The 15,920-nt window shown below is 40.6% G+C and overlaps 1 protein-coding gene across 1 annotated transcript in view; it reads right to left on the bottom strand.

The window, feature by feature from the left end:
- SND1 (staphylococcal nuclease and tudor domain containing 1) overlaps positions 1-15,920 on the bottom strand; it is a 425,897-nt gene that overhangs the window by 153,201 nt on the left and 256,776 nt on the right. The window lies entirely within an intron of this gene.

Genomic DNA, 15,920 nt, shown 5'->3' with positions numbered 1-15,920 from the left:
AACTCAAAGTAGTTCGCCTTTAATCTTCAGTAGGTTATGTTGATTCAGAGCTCACTGTTTTTGAACGTGAAGAGTGCAGCCTTCTTTGGGTGCCTGTACAGCAAGCCTTATTCTACAAGCTTTTCAGGGGTGAGCTGGGACCTGGGCACACTGTTCCTGTTCCCAGCCTGGGAAATGTCTAACAGTAGGACATGTTCATGGGGACCTATATCACATCAAGTCAGCATGAATAATTATAGAAACAAGAAAAAACACACAAAACTGCATAGCACTTTAAAACTTTTTTCACGCACAAAACACAAAGTGCACGCACTCTACCGTCAAGAGTAACCAAATCACGGACATTTTGAACCTCAGAGCTATCAGCTACAGAACTCAGTTTTCATTCTCTCTCAAGCTAATTAGACAAATGATAGAGTAAGCAAGAATCAAAACATCACACTGCATGTGCTGGGGGAATAGTCCGCGGATGTCAGAATTTCCAAGGTTTTCAGCCCAGCCAGCAGAACTGGCAACTCCTTCTGAGGACAGCAAGCTCTGCACACTTTCCTGACTCCTGCGACACAAGCAGTCTGCACTCGCCAAGCTCTTCCTTTCTAACTCTGCTCCTAGCAACAGAGCTATTGTATCTAAATTAATGCACATTAGATAATGAAAATTTAACAAGCCATCAAGTATTTGAGAGCTTTCACAGCAGCCAAAGGGGGCTCCTCTCATTCAGAAGCAGTGAGGTAGGCTGCGATGAAAACAATATTTATAGTAATGAGATTCATCCTTCCCTTCAAACAGATTCTCAGAGAAAAGGAGAGACAGTCATCATTCTCGGTGTCTCTAATGGCACACTGGTAAAAGGTAAGGTAACAATGAGCTTTAGTGGGCTGGGAACTCCCCCAGTGAACACTTAAGCAACACATATTCTACTATACGTATACAGCGGGACAATGCCTTTCTGGCAGTTGGCGGAAGTCCAGAACAGTCAAGCAAGACAAATGCTCCATGAGAAAGAAAGCACTACCTGATTAAAATCCTTTTGCCACACTAGTCTAAATCTGGGACATTATTCATGAGCTGAGCCAGTAAGTCAACAACAATTATCAAATTGATTATCGCAAATCACGAGGCAACTTAATGTCTCTGAAGAGAGGGCCTTTCCCCTCATAACTGCAGTCATCTATATTTTTCAGAAACAGACTTTTGCTCATTGTCTTATGGATGTATTTATCTGGAGGGAAAGAAAGGTGCTTATAGGAATAACAGCAACACACACACACACACACACACACACACACACACAGATATTAATACAAAAAGAAAGTTGGAGCAGACTCTCACCCTATTTTGCTAGAGGATTACCTACTTTATCAAGAGAGATAATTTCTCAGACTGGGAACCAAGGAGAAACAAAAGGTACCTGACTATCAGCCATGTAATAAAACAAAATACATGTTCCTGACTCCTCCTAAGTTTCAATCTACAATTTAAGTCCTAATCCAGAGACAACATATGGGAAGATGGCAAAGAGAATGTGACATGCCACTGATTATGACAAAGATTAGAAGTGAAAGCCAAAGACGACAACTGAAGGCATGAAAACAAATTTTAAAAGCCTACCACAACTGTCCGTATTTACTTCCAGAGGCCAAACTGTAAGACAAGACACGGAGCTCCCTTATCCTCTTGAGGCAAGTGTTCCAAAGGCTTGAAGATGATATGCCTATGAACCACCCGTTAAGGGAAAAGATGGAAATTTTATTCAAGTTCATAGATTCTTAACAATAAAAAATTCTTATAAAGTCAATTAAACTGAATGTAAGCACCGGAGGATGTCAGCTCTTTCAAATCCCCATCCCAGGCAGACAATGGTGTCTGTCTTTCCTTGTCATGTCGACTGCTTCCTTTGCTTGGCATGTTCCTTTTCAATACAAAAATTCTTAAAAATCTGAAAATTTGTTTCAGTGGCTCAAATGAAAAGACTGGTAAGTCAGATTGACAAGTTCCCTCAGGTGATGTAGCCATAAACCATTCCCTGCTAATTTAGCTATGGGATTTATTTATTTTAGAAGTTCTGACTGTTATCACCATAAAACTGACTGAACGTGGCTAAACTCTGGCTTTCCAAAGAGCCCGTGCAAGTACGTACAGCCATGTGCTTTTCAGTCTTTCACAATCCTTTCTAAGGTTTCAACACTAGGTAAGTAAGAGAAACTAGATTATGAGGAACAGTAAAATAAAGAGCAGTTTAGGTCCCACTGAGGAGTTGAAGATGCCAGGTGGACCTTAAGGACAGTAAAGTGAGAAAGTTCAAATGACACCATTAACATGACATTTGATAGTCTCCAATAATCCTGAAGGAGGACCTAGTGAGATTTAGTGAAACCAAAGGTTTCTTTATAACATTGTACTCCAAAATGTATTTTTAAATTTAAAAATTATAGGCCTCAGATTTAAAGAGATAACAACGTTCAGACTTCTGGCACAGAAGGCTCGTTTCGAGGTAAGAATATTCGGTATTAAATACTTCTGTTTTGAAGTCTGGTTGCAGAGACTCCCATCCTCAGGTTTTCCATGTTGTGACTCATGTACACGAGGCCTGGGAATCTACTTGCCATAGTTACCTGGCCTGACACTGGCTCAAGGCTTTGAGAATCCAAGCAGATAAATTAGCTATAGTTTTCTGTACCAATATTCCCCTCCACTGGTGTAAATAATCAAGAAGCAACTGTACTTCTGAGCAGGTGAGTCTTTTTTTTGTTGCACTGCTAGTTTCCACATTACCTGTGCTCCAAAACAAAACATACATAAGCATTTTCCTGTAATCCTAGAAAAGCTAATTTTAGGTTGCATTAGCTACATTTAACTTGCTATCGTGGATGGCATCTCTTTAAGGAATGTTTCTGCCTCCTCAATAAACCTTGAAATTGAGAAAGTAATGATGCAACAAATGTGCCTGGGGTGACTTCATTTCAAAGGATGTTGATATCTATACCTCCAACTTATAGGAATGGGGTTTGGAATGACCCCAAAGAAAGGCAGGATGACCCTGAGGGAGAGGGAAAGGTTATAAAGACACCATCATTATATACTCCTAGGCTGTCCTCACTTCCGGCCCGTTAGGCTAAACCTCTTCCAAATGCAGGCACATATGTCAATGCCTGTAAGAAACTCCCTTCAGCAGTTAGACTGCAACTGGTCTCTACAAAGTACCTGCGCTGTGTAAGCAAACACATTTAAGATCATTTAGTACAATGAATTATCAAGTTTGGGAGAACGGGCAGGCTGGGGGCAGAAGAGGGCAAGGGCAAGGCAGGGGCAAGGCAGAGGCATGGCAGGCATAGGACAGCTCCACGGTACACTACTCAGACACCCGTGGCCTCTGCATCCTAGAAGAGCACAATTTACATAGATCAAAGTTCTGTGAATTCTGGAACAGGCTTGAGGCTGTCAGATTGTACTAGAAGTTTAGCAAAGTGAATTCTAGGATTTTTCCACTGAAAATATCCACAGAGTAGGCATTAACAGTAACAGTTACTGGCAAGAAGCGAACATCCCAACACACAAAACAGTGCAGGGAAATGGGAATCAGAGTAAACCTATTAGTTAACCATTAATCAGGATTATCGTGAGCAGGTCTCAAAAGGGAACTGCTAATTGGTTTTCATCATCGCAGTCGCTCTTAGATTAACATCACAGCAAAAAGAACTAAAAACAAACATGTGTAGAGCTTATTAGGGTACCGAGGGGGTGCTCCACTAGCGGTTGAGCAACTCAATTTGAAAGAAGCCCACCAACCTGACCGAAGCTGCCTGGCTTTCGCCCCCTCCAGCAAAGGAGGACCCTGCAGGCCCTGACCCGAGGCTAACGGGCCCCAGAGCACAATGCTGTTTGGGTGCAACCAATCATAATACTGAAGTGGCAGAATCTGTGTATACAAAAGAACAGGTAACAGATACGAGGGGAAAAAAGAACGGGGAGATCAGAATGGCTAAGGACAGGACCCAAACACACTCACGTTTTAAGGAATATTGTGACAACTCATCGCCACAGTTACATAACTTTTCAGGGCTCCTCACACCAGGAGGATTTTTCCTGCAGCTGTGTGGAAGACAAAAAAGTAGTACATCCCCTACTAGAAGGGCAAGAAAGTCACCCATCACTCCACACTCTTCCTCTTTCTCACAACCTGGGCTCTATGGCCCCAGTTGACGTTTCAATTCACAGAATGAGGCTATGGTTCTCCATGAGGAAGCAGCTGTGCGTACAGAGCGATAATCTCTAGATAAAAATGGGGCCCCGGGGGAGATGCTTGGGAGTGCCATCCAGCTCCAACATTACAACAAAGCACTTAAAAATTTGCAACCAACCTTCCCTGGTTGGTTACTGATGTTTCTTGGTGAGGTGTGTATGAGGGAACCGGGGGCAGAAACATCAGTGAGGTGCAAGTTTAACAGGAATGAAGTGAACATAGCAGAGAACCTAGAGAAAAACACTTTGACTACAACACAAAATTATAAGGAAACAAGAAAAAAAAAGGCGCTAGAGCCAGGCCATCAATAATCTTTCATTAAGTGCTGTCTGTAGTTTATAGTTTCTCACACTATTTACCTCCTTGGCACTAAACCTCACTCAGGCCTCCAACATGGCAGAGCGCAAGAGAAACAATGTCTTGTGCTCTGGGCTCCACTCCTGGGAGCATGAAGCAAGAGGACAACTGCAGGAGCACTGAGCTGGAAGACAGCTTTGAGCTCAGGAGGCTGGCGCTCCAATGGGTGGCACCCTCAACAGAGAACACAACCTTCCGTTTTCCTCTCTGACTTTACCCCTCTACCAATTATCACGTTAGGACGACCCGGCTAAGCAAAGCTTCCAAACTTGCAAACCAAGGACAGATCAAAGGGCAGAAGGAACTTCTCAAACTGTACAAAAGCCACAGAGCATGTCAGCGCAAGTGTGGCTTCATGTCCCAAATATGGAGGAAAAGATATTTCTCTGCAATCAGACTTGAAACTTTAAGGATGTGCCTGTCGCCCTCAGGAACCCTGCAAAGGACAGGTGTCCATAAATATTTCTAATTGCTTGGTCTTGTCTACCACCTATTTTTTTTCCCAAAAGGTCCAATACTGATAAAAGAAAGCAGCTCTTGGTGATGTGCTTGGTGATGAGAAGACAGTGCCTGTGCTTAGAAGAAAAATGGGCAAAGCAGCATTCTGATGGACAATCATGGCAGCCTAACTAAGAAAAAAGTCGAGTCGCGTTACAGAAATAGATTAGGGAGCCCCAGAATATTGTCTGGACTTCATCCGTAATCACCTCAAACTGGAAATAGCTTTTAAGCTCCCTCAACAGGGGATGGAGAAACCAGCTGCAGCCCACTCACACAACGGAATGCTACTCTGCAGTAACAAGGATGTAGGCAACAACATGGACGGATCTCAAACGCATGATTCCCTTTATGTGACACGTCACGAAGTTAAGCTGTAAGGACAGAAAGTAGATCAGTGGCCACCAGGGACTAGGGGAAGGGCTACAGGTTGACTCCCAGGGGCCAGAAGATTTTTCTGGGATGATGCAATAGTTCCATTGTCTTGACTATGGTGATGATTACATGTATTCATTGGTTCTCAAAATGTACATGTTTATCAAAACTCATAGAATTAGATACTACAAATGATACATTTTAGGTATATAAATTATACCCAAATTTTAAAAATGAAAAAATTGGCCTAGACTATGAAATATTTTAATTTTTAACTTAAGAAAACTTTTTTCCCTAGTCAACGAATTTGTAAGTAGCTCAGGGTAACCAGTTCAAAATGAAACACTTGTTATGCTTCAGATAAACTACTTTAACTATTCAATGAATTAAAGTATTTTTAAAAATTCAAGCAGAAAACAGTTTAGATGAGATAAATCATGGGGTTACAGGAAGGAAAAAAAAGTCTTATCGGTCTCCCAAAAGCAGCATAAGAAAGTATTAATTCTTGGGTAATGGCTAAAGGAAAGCCTGAGGTCATCCTCAATTGGCTATACAGAGGAAATGTTTTGTTCAAATAAAGTACTACTAAGTACATATCTCCATTGACATTTTTTTCCTACCTTGAAATAAAATCATGTGATATGGCTTACTGTGAATAAAATAATATCCAATTCTCTATCAAATGAGAATTCTATACTGGCTCAGAGATTATTCTTTTATTGAATGACTTTCAATTTCCCAAATTTAACCAGCTAAAATTATACTGTGATAACCATTCAATTTAACCTTTAGAAATGAAGTCATTGCCTTTTAGTGGAAAAATCTGCATTTTTATCATCAATAGAAAATACAACGCCCTTGGCTTATTCTACAGGACTTTTTTCTTTTATGGACTGTAAGTTTAGCATAGAAAGAGCAGATGGTGGGAGAAGTAACTATTTACCTAATTAGAATAAACTATCAACAACCCAAGGTTGCTTTTATCTGACCTTCAATCCACTTTCTCTAACTTGGATGAGGTGTGGAGCCCATGGAGGCGGCGTGCCAAGGAACGTCCTTCCTCAAGTCTGCCGGTCCACAGAACTATCTCAAACTTATGATTTGGAATTTGTGAGGTCCAAAAAAGTTTCTAAAATAAACCCCACCTTCTTTCCCCCATCCCGAACAACCCCTTTTCCCACTTCTCCATATTCTAACTTCCCAACAAATTATTACGATTTTTCTTAAATCGATATTCAGTGTTCATTAAGACTTTGTTACATTACAGCCCCCCTCCCCCCCCCCCCCCCCAGAATGCTCCCCTCCTTCCTCCTGCTGACTTCTGCAAGGTGGCCTGTGGGGCCTGCGGCACAATGGATGTCCTGGGTCTTCTCTTCACCAAGACCCTGGAAATTCCCTTCACATCCTATCCTGGGTTGTATTTTCTAGATCCACAACTTCCTCTTTCTTGGTTTACTTCCTTTCTATTAAAATAATAATAATAATAAAAATTGTATTTCATAAAAACGTCTTCACTCTCTGAGGTCAGGTAAGTAAATACAGTATTGCTTTTGAAACACTATTCTCTTCATAAGTACTCAGTCAACAGATAAATTCCTTTCATTATCCATCAGCATAGTAATAAGGTATCTAGAGGAGCTTAACACACTGGAAGACTTATCTTCCAATTATTTTCAGGTTAAATATTTCTCAAAAAAACATGTTATTTATCCGAATTGTACACATCTAATTTGTAATAAATAAAGTATTAAATTGATTTAAAAATATACAGGTGCCATTTCTATTTTAAACTGGTAAAAATAAGCACAACCAATGATAACAGAAAAAGACCATTTACGTTAAAAAAACACTGTGCTGTTACTTTTCTAAGAATGAAGTGATGACTCTTTTTATAGGAAAACCACAGTAGACATCCTGAACATTTTTGGAAAAAGGACATGCAACTGATCTAAAAGCACAGCTTACACATGGTTAGTGACAATGAGAATCTAGAACAAAGCACACCAACCAGTCTACTGTTCTGGATGTCAATTATAAGACCACGACTAAAAACAAAACTAACAGGGGCATCTGGGTGGCTCAATCGGTTAAGTGTCCGACTTTGGCTCAGCTCATGATCTTATAGTCTGTGAGTTGGAGCCCTGCATCGGGCTCTTTGCTGACAGCCTGGAGGCTGCTTCAGATTCTGTGTCTCCCTCTCCCTCCGCCCCTCCCTCGCTCACACGTGGTCTCTCTCTGTCACAAAGAATAAACATTGAAAGAAAATGACTAACAGGTTTGAAATGTATTTTTCTTTAAAAGTTTCAGATCAATTTTTGTCACTTCCAAAGTCTCTATAGGCAAGAGGTAAGAATTTATTACAGAAGCAGAAAATGGCTTGAGAGATAATTAAAATACTATGTGCAGAGTAAAGAATTTAAAAGACAGTCTAGGGGCGCCTGGGTGGCGCAGTCGGTTAAGCGTCCGACTTCAGCCAGGTCACGATCTCGCGGTCCGTGAGTTCGAGCCCCGCATCAGGCTCTGGGCTGATGGCTCGGAGCCTGGAGCCTGTTTCCGATTCTGTGTCTCCCTCTCTCTCTGCCCCTCCCCCGTTCATGCTCTGTCTCTCTCTGTCCCAAAAATAAAAACGTTGAAAAAAAAAATTAAAAAAAAAAATAAATAAAAGACAGTCTAATGAAGCACAGGTTTCATTTCATGGGCAAATCAAGAACTCAGGGGTAAGGAAATTAATGGCATGCTAAACTCTACCCCACCTGAGATAAGAACTTCAGAAAAAAATAGGGGAAAGAAAAAAATCAGCAACCTGTGACATAAAATTTAAAATCAAAAGAAATATTATAAAAAATTAGAGGACTAAAATTGAACATTTCTGCCTGGAGACATACCAATTTAGATCCAGTGAATCTTAAAGTTTTTTTATTAGGTCTAATTTGTTTTCTTGAAACCCACATTTTAAAAGAGTTAACAAAAATAGATAATTTTTAAATGTGGAAGAGAAAGTTCTAGTTTTTGAGACACAGAGAGAAATGGCAACTAATTTGTTTATTAGTTGTTTGTAAAAGTTTATTATTTTTTGAAATGTTTGTTTATTCTGAGTGAGAGAGGCAGAGAAAGGGAGAGAGAGAATCCCAAGGAGGCTCAGTGCTCTGTGCAGAGCCTGAAGTGGGCCTTGATCTCAAAAACTGTGACATCATCACCTGAGCCGAAATCAAGAGTTAGACACTCAACTGTGCATTCAGGTGCCCTAGTAAACATTTATTAATAATTAAGACAGGTGATCAGTGTTTTGAAGAAGAATGTATCAAACCAAAAACCTATTATTTTCTCAAAAAAGATTTACAGATGCTGATGTTTAAAAAAAACTATACGCTCTCCTTTTGCTTAAGTTTCTAATTGATGGGATTGTTCTAAGAAAATAATTACAGACTATAAATTAGCTAAAGGAATCAAATGTTTATGAAAGGAAAAAACAATCCAAATAAACTAAATACCCAAGAATCTTAAGCTGATTAAATAAATTATAGTGTATCAAGAAGACATAACACCAGGTAGACATTATAAACATGGTTCAAGGGGCACCTGGGTGGCTCAGTCAGTCAAATGTCCTACTTTGGCTCAGGTCATGATCTGCAGTTCACGAGCTCGAGTCCCACTCTGGGCTCACTTCTGTCAGTGTAGAGCCTGCTTCAGATCCTCCACCCTCCTCTCTCTGACCCTCCCCTGCTAGCACTCTCCCCAAAATAAATAAATTAATTAATTAAAAATATGTTCAAAAAGACATTCATTTGGAAAAATATAATTTACTGGAAAAAGTAATTAAGCACCTACTATGTGCCAGGCACTGTTCAAGGCACTAAAGTTTCTCTCCTAAAAATAGCTTACATCATTTAAAAAAGGGGCAAAGTGGGCAGAAAAAAAAATTTTAGGGGCCCCTGGGTGGCTCAGTTGGTTAAGCATAGAACTTCAGCTCAGGTCATGATCTCATGGTTGGTGAGTTCAAGCCCTGCTTAGGACTCTGTGCAGTCAACTGAGAGCCTGGGGTCTGCTTCGGATTCTGTGTCTCCCCCTCTCTCTCTGACCTTCCCCTGCTTGCACACACATTCTCTCTCAAAAGTAAATACACATTTTAAAAAATTAAAAAAAAAAAAAAACTACGAATAAAACAAAGAAATTTTAACATAAACCCACATTTTGGTAAACAGATGTATTTTTATTGAAATTTTTTCAATTTTTAGAGTAGTGGTACAGGTCATTTTCTTCTTTTGGCTTATTTATATTTGCTGCATTTAATTTTTTTTTTTAACGTTTATTTATTATTGAGAGACAGAGAGAGACAGAGCGTGAGCAGGGGAGCGGCAGAGAGACAGGGAGACACAGAATCTGAAGCAGGTTCCAGGCTCTGAGCGGTCAGCACAGAGCCCGACGCAGGGTTCGAACTCACAAACTGCGAGATCATGACCTGAGCCGAAGTCAGACACTTAACCGACTGAGCCACCCAGGCACCCCAATATATTTGCTGCATTTAAAGCCAAAAATTTTGACACATAATTTGTGGTATAAAAATGTGTAAGTTTTTGTTTTCAAAAGAAAATAAATTAACATTCAGTGCTGATTGTGAGTTTATCTGGGCAGAGCTGAATCAGATCAGATAACTGTCTCTCCAGTTTTTGAGCCAAATTCAACATTTTTCTCAAGTGATAAAAGGCTTAAGTCATAATGAAACTACTCTTTTAGAAAAGGGTAGTTAGAAACATAGTGTTTTGGGGCACCTGGGTTGCTTAATCGGTTAAGCATCCAACTTCGGCTCAGGCCATGATCTTGCGGTTTGTGAGTTCAAGCCCTGCATCAGGCGGTGTGCTGAAAGCTCGGATTCTGGAGCCTACTGCGGATTCTGTGTCTTCCTCTCTCTCTGCCTCTCCCCCACTCATGCTCTGTCTCTCTTACAAATAAATAAATATTAAGGAAAAAAAAAAAAAAGAAATGTAGTGTTTTGAGTGTACTTAAGAATTCTAATACTTCCCAAAGAAAATTACAGATTTAACCCTGCCTAACCTAGTGACTATGCAATCCTGGTATGACGTAATCACATGTGGATGTTGTATCGGGATTCTAGAAGTAAGACTCTGAGGATCTAACCTACCAATGGAAACGATGTACCCCAGAACGCATGGGTGATGGCAGAGAATTCAAAGAGTTTTGATCAAGATACCCGAAGAAATTTGGAGGACCTCACATCACTGTCCTGTCTTTCTCTATGAGAGCATATGTAATTATGAATGCTTTGCGTTTCTCACTGATTGAAAGCTACACAGACACCATCATTATACACATTTATCTATTTACTATTCCTAGGAAACTCCTAAAAGTGAAAGCATAGAGCTGTAAGACCTTGTTCCTGGGGATAGTCCAGTTAAGAGGACATCAGCTCTTATTCCCTATGCCCATTCATTTCACGGAAACTGCTCTAAAATCACCAGTAACTGGTGTTATTAAATCCACTGGACAGTTCTCAACCTTGAAGCAGCACAATCAAGTCTTGTGTTGTAAGGCTCTCTCCTCTCAGTTTCTAGGAGTTTCCTCTGACAGCTCAGGAACCACCTTTTCAAGTTTCTCTGGCAGGTAATGCCCCCCCGCCTCCCCTCACCAAGTATGATCTTTAAATTTTGGAAACAAGGGGCTTGGCCTAGGGACTCTTCTCTTAATATTCTCTGGGAATTGTGTGTGTGTGTGTGTGTGTGTGTGTATCCCCAACAGTTTTAAGTTCATGCATGAAGCGCAGGCCAATTTTCGGGGATCTGGACCATGTGAATGGCTCATGGGTACCGCAACTTTAACATGTCCAGAAATTCTTAATTTTTCCCCCAAATCTGCACCATCAGTGTTTACCACATGGGAAAGCAGCACCACCGATCACCAGTTATTTGTACTCAGAGCATTTAGGGTGCTCACACATGACACCCAGTTTCACTGCCCTGATGCAAGCAATGGTCAAGTTCTACCAGTTCTACCGCCAAACTGGATCTCAAATTTTATCTCTCCTCAACCACTGTCTTGTGACACCCAGTTGTTTACCCCTGGTAACCAGCATCCTAACACCACTCTTGGTTCAAGTCTATCTCCACAGAGCAGCTAAGGTGAGGGCAGTGGGGTGGGGGAGGGGAAGATATATAATTATAAAATGCTGACCTAATTACTCCACTCCATTGTCAATGATTTCTCGTGATTCTTCAGAGAAATTTCAAAAATTTTTCTCAAGGATCATAAACTGTAAATGTTTCAATCATCTATCACCTTAATCCTCACATTTCAGCAATAATGGCCGTGCCTTTTGAACCCAAGCAACTTCCTAGCTCAGGACCTTCCCGTACATAGTTTCTTCATTCTTTAGCTCTGAACAAGATCTTTGAAAAACTCCTTCTTTAGGCCTCATTCATTTTTAGAGTTTATTTATTAATTTTGAGAGGGGGGGAGGGGCAGAGAGAGAGAGAGATGGAGAGAGAATCCCAAGCAGGCTTCACGCTCGGGGTGCAGAGTCCAATGTGGGGCTCGATCCCATGAGATCATGACCTGAGCTAAACCAAGAGTCAGATGCTCAACTGACTGAGCCACCCAGACACCCCATTTTTAAATCACTTAAAAGGTCTCATTTTTAAATCACTTAAAAGATTTTTTCTGACCACACTGAATAAGCTATGGCCCTGAGCACACATACTCACTACTAGCACAACTGTAATTATAGAAAGAATCATGTACATCTTATAAGGACTGTAACTGTCTTGTTCAATGTTATGTCCTCAACACCCAGCATTGTGTCTGACACATAAGAAGCACTCAATATAATACTTATTGTTTGATCACTCATTCACTGACTCAACATGACAAATGCACTTAAAAAACAGGCCAGATGGCATATGTTAAATGTCTCAAAAGATAAAGAGGCGGTAAAAGAACTCAGAAGAGGGAGGGCTACGATCTGGGACTTGAACTGGATAAGGGTTTAGAATACAACTGATGATGATGACGGTAGTTATCTTCTATAGAGGACTTGCTATAGGCTCAACAGCATGCTCAACAATTTAATAATAATCACCACCACCATGTGAACCACTGCCCTCTGCTGAGCTCTCATTGCGTCAACTGCTGTAAGTACTCTGCACGGGTTAACACATTCAATCACACGGTGACCTACTGAGGTAAGGGCATTATTCACTTTACAGTGGAAAAACCACAGCATGGAGGGGTTAAATAACTTCCTCGAGGTGGCAAAGTAATAAGAACGGAGCCAGGATTTGAGCTTGGGCGACCAGATATTGGACCCATGCTACTGCTCGTGACTCCATAGCGTCACTGTATTCCAATAAATCTGTACTCTTGCTACTAGCCTGTCTAGGTACTAACCACCACAGTTAACCTTATACCCAGTAGCCAGGGTCACATATTTTTCCCAAAACAGTATCATACTGCCTTAGGTCACTGCTTGGCAAATCAAATCTAAACTAGGCTCTGTGAAGAGATGCAAAAAAGATCTCCCTTCTTAGGAGTTTAGAAACGAGTGAGGAAAACCACTGCACGCGTCAGGTTGAGAATAGTTAACAATCGATACACCAACAAACACAATATCATGGTAATGAGTGATTATGGAAATGCTAAAGAAAGGCATGATCAGAAGGCAGTGAGGATAAAAAGAGGAAACTGCCTGGGAGAAAAGAGATACCGTGGAAGAGGAGAAAGGCATGGTCAGGAGAAGAGAAGAGACAGCACTCCCAGAAGAAGAAATGCTGTTCAAGAAACGCCAATTAACAACAAAGTCAGTCGGAATGGAGAAACTGAAACAGGGATAGACTGCATATGACGTAAAAGAAAATAAACGGTCTCTACAGTGGGTAAAGTATCTGGACATGCTGCAGTAATGTATTATCAACAGAACGACAAATTCAGAACCTTGGTAATAGCTTATATTCTCAGACACCTCCCGGAGCTGATACCGTATTAGGAATTTTTATCATTTCTTCCTGAAAACACCATTTCCTAAAGAACTGAGGCACAAAATTACTAGGTAATTTCAAGCCGACCCTGAGCCCTGATTCAAGGATATTTATCCGGACGTCAACACTGCAAAGAGTGTCCAAAATTCTGTACAACATATTCTCTAGGGAATATGTTAGAAGCGTGCTAAATAAAGCCTTAAAATACGAGTAAGCACAATGTCTATGTTAGTAAAAATGACTTACTTTGAGATGTTTATATAAGCAACAGCCACAGGGCAAAATGAGTTCAATCTAGGGCTAAGTAGTGTTATGATGGTGAAGTGGAGAGTGAAGCCAGGGCTGGGCAGAAACATTTCAGGATCTATCACATCACTCAGCAGCCATGGGGACAGAGGAGACAACCCAACCATACACCTGAACCTGGGAAGCAAAAATTCTATCAACTGCCTTCAAAATACGCGAACATTCATTTAGCCGAGCCTGTAATGGGCTCATTTAACCACTTTGGATCCATGAAATAGAATCAAAGAACAAGATCCACATGCACCCAGAGAATGGGAAAACTCGAGAGCATGAACCAGTGAGAGCCAAATCTAGGCTCCAGGCCACTCCCTTTGGAAAGAGAAGTCATTTTGTTTGGAAAAAAGTGCTCCTGAACTTCCTCAATTCCCTTTCTCCTTCTGTTGAACAAAGGAAGAAAGTAAAAAGTCATTATTATAGCTCAGGACACTTGATTGAAGGCTAGGACTCTGTTTCTAAGAGGCTCAGTTGCATGCATTCCTATGTGTTAAGTCATAAGTTAAATAAGGAATCAGACGGGAACTAGAAAAATCTGTGGCAGAAAACTTCCTGAAAACAGAATTCAGTGCAGTGACATATCAAGTGTGATTGTTTTGGAAAGAAGAAACTTTACTCTCAGAAGCAACAAATAAAGAATGACTGTCTTTGACAGTGTTCCACCTCTGGGCAAGTCACTTGATCAAACATTTCTTCAGAGGTGTTGAATTGCACAGCTGGGACACACTCAGCAAATGTCAAACTGTGCCCTGTCTTCAATGTCCAATCTCTACACCTCAATTGGCTATGGTGCCTGAAGTTTCTATAAGAAAAGCCTACTGGTGAACAAAATGGTAGGCCAACTAAGGTACAGGCATGGAACCAGGCATTCTGTAGATGAAAGAGACATTCACTTTAGAAATTTTTTAAACAAATTACTTTCACAACCAAAGGACACTTCACATTTCTAGGTATACAGCAGGTAATTAAACAAAGACTTTTCAAAGCACATAATTGATCTCTTAATGCCCAATTTATAAATTGTTTGTTTTTTATTTCCCTCGTTTCTACAACTGCTTCCCCTCTTGAAAGAATAATTTTCAAAAAGGGAAAATCATGACTTTAATACAAATATACAATGAAAACATCAAGTATTTTATTTTTACCCACTAATTAATGAGGGAACCAATAAGACATTACAACTTACTCAAAAGAGAATCTGAGGACTGGATAAACATACGCAACTAGGATGTCGAGATTAATTTTCTAAAGACTCAAAACTGTAGAGTGAAAGACCACAGGGTGAAAATGTAACATTTGAAACCATTTCTCTTACAGGGTAGAAATCAATTGTGTCATATGTACAGGACCACATCTGTACAAGAATGAAATCATTTGCATTACATCAGGCCTTCACAAGTTACATTCTCTCTCCGCAGAGGTACAAAACAGCCCAGCTACAAAGGAGCAGACCTGACAGAATCAGATAACCCCAAAGGAATTACCAGGCAGAACTCAGCATTCCAGTGAAAGAATACTGAGTAATCGTTGTGCCTGTCCCAAAGTCTTTAACAATCTCTCCTGACACTCTCAACTAAAGGAGGTGAGATACTACGTCCTAAATTTAGTGCCCTCTGGTGCAAAACAAACAAACAAAAAACGAAAAAAATTATCGCCACTAACAAAACCATGGATGCACACATAAAAGGAACAGAACTCAGTGAGAGGTGGATTAAATTGGTCAAAGGAGGTGCCTTAAACATAACATCACAAACTGCTAAATGCTGAAATACAGTCTTGAAACAATTCCAGCATTTCTTTCCAGGTTTTTATTGAGAAACTTGTTCAATTTGAGAAAGGCTTCTCTCCGATGCCCACTGCTTTCGAATTTCATTAGAAGGAGAAGGGGACACCCCTGCAGTTCTGGGGAGTTTGAATAGAGAGCTTCAAAAAACCTGAAGTGGCCACACAGGACTATGGCTGAAAGGGACAATGGACAAAAGACAATGAAGCAATGCCCTCAACTGTTAGGGAGAGCAGCTAGCTGAAGCCAACTACCCTGACACAATCAAGGTCACCTTAACAACATCCATCTCTGGAGGGGAGGAGAGGAAAAAAGTGAAGAGAAAAGAAAAGACCCTTCGCTTCCTTAGTAGCTGAGACACTTCTAGAGTAGCTGCCAC

Source organism: Lynx canadensis, chromosome A2, assembly GCF_007474595.2.
Source record: "Lynx canadensis isolate LIC74 chromosome A2, mLynCan4.pri.v2, whole genome shotgun sequence".
Taxonomy (NCBI): Eukaryota; Metazoa; Chordata; class Mammalia; order Carnivora; family Felidae; genus Lynx; species Lynx canadensis.
Note: the sequence above shows the minus strand (reverse complement) of the source record. Positions and strands in the feature narration are given on the sequence as shown.